The sequence below is a fragment of the Protopterus annectens genome, chromosome 1.part1 (assembly GCF_019279795.1).
Source record: "Protopterus annectens isolate FY-2018-M chromosome 1.part1, PAN1.0, whole genome shotgun sequence".
Classification (NCBI taxonomy): domain Eukaryota; kingdom Metazoa; phylum Chordata; order Ceratodontiformes; family Protopteridae; genus Protopterus; species Protopterus annectens.
Genome location: NC_056726.1, coordinates 971,007,256 through 971,013,273, shown reverse-complemented (window position 1 = coordinate 971,013,273; position 6,018 = coordinate 971,007,256). Strand labels below are relative to the sequence as shown.

Sequence of the window (6,018 nt, the reverse complement as noted above, 5' to 3'; positions counted from 1 at the left end):
TCCTGACTACTGTGGTGATGTGCCAATCAAAGGAGAGACTACTGTCCACCTGGGTCCCAAGGTCTCTTATCACACATTCGGTGTTAAGTGGATTGCTGCCTATGTGGTAGTTCATGGGTACAGAGTTTTTACCAAAGGGGATGACACTGCAGTTTTTGGCATTGAGCTTGAGGCCATGGCTCTGACACCAGGCATCTGTCTCAGCGAGGCCCTTCTGTAGGATGTTCACATCATTTGGGGACTTGACTGTGGCTCCTAGTTTGCAGTCATCTACAAACTTCATTAGCCAGTGGCCTTCTGTGTTAGCCTGTACTTCAGAGAAGTAGATACCAAACAGGAGAGGTCCCAGGACTGAACCCTGTTGTACTCCACTTGTCACTGGTTTGAGGTCAGATTTGGAGTCTGCAACTTTTACAGTGTGGGTTCTGTCAGTGAGCCAGTTGGCAACCCATCTTGTGATATAGGTATTTATACCTAGTTTAGTGAGTTTAGCTATAATTCCAGAATGGGGGATGGTGTTGAAAGCCTTGGCGAGGTCAAGATAGGCTGTGTGAACCACCTTACCCTCATCTATGGCTTTGGTGACTGCCTCAAAGAATTCAATCAGGTTCAGGAGGCATGATCTGCCTTTCACAAACCCGAACTGGGTGGGATCCAGAGTTTGAAGGTTACCTGTGTCTTTGTTTATGAGTTCCATGATGATACGTTCCATGGCCTTGCAGACCAGGCTCGTCAGGCTAATAGGGCGATAGTTCCCGGGATCAGTGGAGGCTCCCCCTTTGTGGAATGGGATAACTGTTGCTGTGCACCATTCAGTGGGCACAAAGCCTGATGCGAGGCTATTATTGAACATGGTGCTTAGGTGGGGAGCCAGTTCATTCTGAAGTTCGTGTAAAATGTAGCCTGAGATGTCCCATGGATGCTGTGTTTTTGGCTTTAGAGAGTGCAGCTTTTACCTGCGTAGTTGTGATTACAGGGACTCTGCATTCTTCCTGTATAGATATGGGCCCTTTAGGAGGTGGGGGGGGGGTAAGGTTAGCACTGAACCTATCTGCCAGGATGTTGGCAATATCAGTTGGTTCAGTAATTCTCGTGCCATTGTGCTGTAACTCAGAGCAGATCTGGGTGTTGCTATCGAGATTCTTGACATAGCTATAGAATGCTTTTGTGGTTGTCCTTAGAATTAGTGGTGATTTTGTTTTCGTAGCTAGTTTGGAGGATCTTATAAGGGATCTCAGCTTCTTACTGAGGGTGGCCAGGGAGCTCCTCCACTTATGGGATTTTACTCTCTTTTGCAACAGTTTCTTCCTTCTGTTGTACAGTTTGTTTATGGCAGGGGACCACCAGATTGGCTTCCTTTTTTGGAGGATAACTTCTTGGTTCTGTTTGGGATAGCATGATCCATGCACTCATGTAAATGATTATAGAGTGTATTTGTGTAGGATTCAGCAGTTGTAACTGTATTGTCCATCTGCATGGGTGTCATGAAGTTCACCACTTCTGTCTTAAGAAGCATGAAGTTGACTTTGGAGACATTTTTTACTGTGGTTTCCTTAATGGGGGGTGGGGGGTGGGGGCGGGATGTGGATATCAAGGGTGACCGGATCGGACCAACGAGGAGTTAACTTCAGGTGTGGAACACCAGTCACTCATGTTGGTAATGACTAGGTCTAGGATATTGTTGCCCCTGGTGGGGGTGTGGATAAGTTGATCGAGGGCATTGGAGTTTATGAATTCCAGAAAGCATTGAGCTAAGGAGTTGGTACATGAGTAGTTTGGTGGGGTAGTTGAAGTCGCCCATTATTAGGGTGTTTGGTTGAACCCTAATATTTTCCAGTACATCAAGAAAAGAGGAGCATGGTGGGGGATCTGTAGTAAGCTACAATTTGGATTGCAGTTTTGTCCAGAGTTAGTTGCACTTGGATAACCTCGGATGCATTATGCTGAGCAACTAGCCTGGAGGTGTGGATATCCTTAATGAATATGGACACACCTCCGCCTTTGGTGTTTCGGTCCAGGTTACATGGCTGAAAAGTGTAGTATGAGTTATAGTCTGGTAGTGCAGAGGTGCTCTCTGAAGCCTTGAACCAGGTCTCAGTCACTGCACAGATATCGATGTTCTCCATTTTAAGGAGTGCCTCGAGTGAGTGCATTTTGAGATTTAGACTTCTAGCATTGAATAGCATTACCCTCAGTTTTTGCTTGCCTGTTCCTGTTATGGTGGTGAATTTGTCGTTTGAACCTTGCCTAAAAAAGGCACTATAGGGGCGACAAGAGCCTTAGCCAGTATCCGGAATCCCAGGGGCGACAGGTGCAGGCCGTCTCTGGCAAAGCATCATGGTCTGTCGACCATGTCATCCCAAGCAGACAGATACTGTATCCCCTTAGAATGACACCAGAAGCTTAACCCATTGTTGAAGTCAGTCATTTTTTCCTTGTACTGTGGTATCATTCTGGGCGATGGCCGAATGCTACTCAGGGCTAGGGTCATACCTGCCTGGGCTACAAGATCAGAGAGCTCTTCCATGTCTCTTTTCATGTAGTCCAGGGAGGTACGTCTCAGGTCATTCACACCAACATGGACAATGCAAGAGTCATATTTGTACTTGCGGAGTGACCCGAGTGCGTGTGTTATGTGGCGGATCCTGCCATCCGACAGGCAGCTGACAGTAACCTTCTCCTTGTTTAGCCTGGTGAGTGGGACATCTGTGTGCCTGACTATAGAGTCACCTATGACTAGTATGTTGGGTACGTTGTTTTGCCTTATTGGCTGTGGTTGAGTGGCACACTGAGCCTGTGGGCTATGTGTTATTTGGGTTGTGTTGGGGGATGGAGGTTGCTTGCTTTTCTGCTTTGGAGGTCTCTGTTGCTTAGATTATTATTGAGAGCCTCCACGAATGTTTTTGTGTTATTATGTGTGGATTTTGGTGGTGTAGATTTAGTGAGACTATGTGATGAGTGTGGTCTGGTGCAAATGTTTACCTTCTCCTCTTGACTGTCAAGTTCAGTCTTGGTTAGAAAGAGCTTTACCTCTAGTTTGGCTAGATAAGTGCATCTCTCACAGGTTGTAGTGTTGGGTTGTAGGAGGAGAGGGTTGTCTGTGTACATAAAGCAATTTCTACATTGCCTCAAGATACTCAGATTCATCAGAGAGACAGGAGAGAACACTGGGTCCTGACCCTTGGACATGCCTGAATAAAAAACTATTTTCCTCTAGATAAGTGAGGAAAGTGAGTACAAGAGTCGTTTTTCTCTAAGCAAGTGAAAAAAGTAAGTACAAAAACTGTTTTTCTCTAGGTAATGAGGAAGGTTGAGTGCTATAGTAATTAGTAGCTTATTTAGTGCTTACAAGTTCTGAACAAGGCATATTGTTGGGACCCAACAAAGATGTATGTTTTTGCTGTGGAGAGTGCGGGATGACCTGTTCTTTTGTGATGAATGGCAGAGGAATGGTGCAGGGTATTTCTTGGGAGTGACCTGGAGGTGATGTGGAGGTGAAATTTGACCCAAGTATATCAGCTAACAGATTTGCTATACCTTCTGGCTCGGCATGGGTGAAGCTGTCTACAACTGACTTTGCACATTGTTGGGTATTGCCCTTAAGATTGCAGACATAACTGAAAAATGCCTTATAGTTATCCTTAGCTTGGAAGGCTATTTTTGCCTCAAAATGTAATTTTGAAGGCTATTTCCCCTGGTTTGCTTGTTTAGACTAATGAGGGTGTTTTTGCTTTGTTGTGCACATTCTCTCTTACTTCTAGATGCAATTATTTTTCTTTTGTTGTACAACCTATTTATACCAGGCTGGCTTGTTTTAGCATCTGTCCTAGGCTTATTATGGTCTGGTATTGCTATTTTTATGCAGCTGTTTATATGGTTATACAGGGCTTTTGTGTACATGTCTGGATAGGCTTCTGTGTTTCTGGGTCCAGGGAGCTTGGAAATTAGCTATGCCATAGCTTAATGGGGGGAAGTTTACCTTAGAAAAGTTCTTAAAGGTTTTGGGGTTAGATGGGGGATCTATTTTTATATTCATTTCAAGTGAGACCGCTTTGTGATCTGATCTAAACAGCGAGGACATTACACTTGGGAGGAGTGCAACACTCCCATATTTGTGAGTACTACATCTAGGATATTTGTACCCCTAGTGGGAGTGCAGACTAGCTGCTGCAGGGTATTTGCATTAACAAAGTCTAGAAATCTGTCAGCCTGCATGTTAGTGGCTGTGTATGCTTCCCAGTTAGTGGAGGGGTAGCTGAAATCACCCATGAGCCCCAGTGGCCTAATAGATAAGGCATTGGCCTCCTAAGCCAAGGATTATGGGTTCAAATCCCATCTGGGGTGATATAATCTTGATACAAGTGAAGCTTTTGTAAGCTCCGTGACGAGTGCAATAACTGCTTAATGTAGTATTGGGTTGAATGGTAAGTGATTCTAGTAAATTCAGTTATGAGCTATGGTTTTCCTGGTTCATGTTGGGGGGGGCCTGTAGCTAGTAAGGATATGGTAAGGTATTTTTCCTATGGTTAGTTGGACATGGAGTAGTTCAAGCATATTGTATTGTTTGACCAGTCTTGTGGTGTGCTTATCCTTTATGTAGCTGGATACACCTCCACATTTTGTCCTTTCATGTGCAGTGAGTGGTTGGAATGTGTGAAAGGCATTATAGCATTCAATTTCCGGGGTGTTTTCTGTGGCTTGAGCCATGTTTCAGTAACTGCACAGATGACAGCATTCTGAAGTGTGAGGAGTGCTTCCAGGGAGTGCACTTTCTTGTTGAAACTCATAGCATTGAACAATAATACCTTTAGTTTTTCCTGAGTAGATTTTGCTATGTTGGAAGGTTTGTCTGTTTGGCAATTCCTAAAAAAGGCAGTCTAGGGGTGGATAATGTTTTGGACAATATGCAAAAGCTTAGTGGTGAAATGTAAAGACCATCCCTGGCAAAGCAGCATGTCCTATCAGTCATGTTCTCACAGGCTGACAAATATTGGACCACTTTGGAATGACACCAGTAATAATGTAATCCAGAGCTAACTAAATGCAGCAATGCTGCTCAGCATGCAAACTAGTTGCTCCTTGAGTTGCATGGGACTATGGAAAAATCAGAGGTAGTTTTATAGGGGAAAAATACAACTTCTAGTGATTGCATTTATAGAGGACCCTTTAACTGCTGCTGTATGAGTAGCAGCATTTGGCAAATGCGAGGCTTATATGTAAGCAGAAAAAAGCAAGTTTTAAAGTAGCCACCACAGGTCAGTTGGGTAAGACACAGTAAGCTTTCCACCAGCAATTCCCAGCTCCTATAGGTGAAATCAGCCCTCTCCTCCCACAAGAGTGCAGACTTTGACCCTCTTAATGTAAACTTACTGGTTTTGGAACCCAAGTATTAGAGAACCTCAATAATACATGACTAAAAGTTTATTATTTATTTATTTATTTATTTATCATTTATTGATATTTGTTGATCAGGAAAGTCCACTGGGTCAGAAACCCATTTTCAGTGGTGGCCCAGGGAGAAAAGCTCCACAGTTAATTAAATATTGTACAGAATAAATATACAATGAAACAGGTATACATACATAAGCATAGGATGGGGAGTAAATAGTATATAACTTAATACATATTGTCAGACTAAGTGGATACATACTAACATACTTTCAGTCCACAATAAAGTAATCATAAACCTTAGTAAATTGCACATATCATAAGTAGGAAAACAGTCATAAAGAGGAGGAAGAAAAAAAATTAAACAGAGGGTTAAAGAGTAAAATCTGAGTAGTTACGTGTGTGAGATTAAGGGGGTTTACACTGTGTTTCACAGGTACAGCTGGGAATATTTAAATAGTGGGGTTTTAGTGCAGCTTTAAAGGCTATTAGGAAGTTGAGTTGGGTAATATATGAAGGAAGGCTATTCCATAGTTTGGCAATATTGTAAGAATAAAGGCATTGTCCTGCTCGTTTGTTGGGTTTAGCTACATTTAAAAGTGACTTTTCAGAAGACCGGAGGGTTTTAGT

The 6,018-nt window shown here is 43.2% G+C and overlaps 1 non-coding gene across 1 annotated transcript; it reads left to right on the top strand.

Moving 5' to 3' along the window:
* Nucleotides 1-4,271: 4,271 nt before the first annotated feature.
* TRNAR-CCU lies at nucleotides 4,272-4,344 on the top strand. The gene has a single exon. It is a non-coding gene; the product is annotated as a tRNA-Arg (tRNA).
* Nucleotides 4,345-6,018: the final 1,674 nt, after the last annotated feature.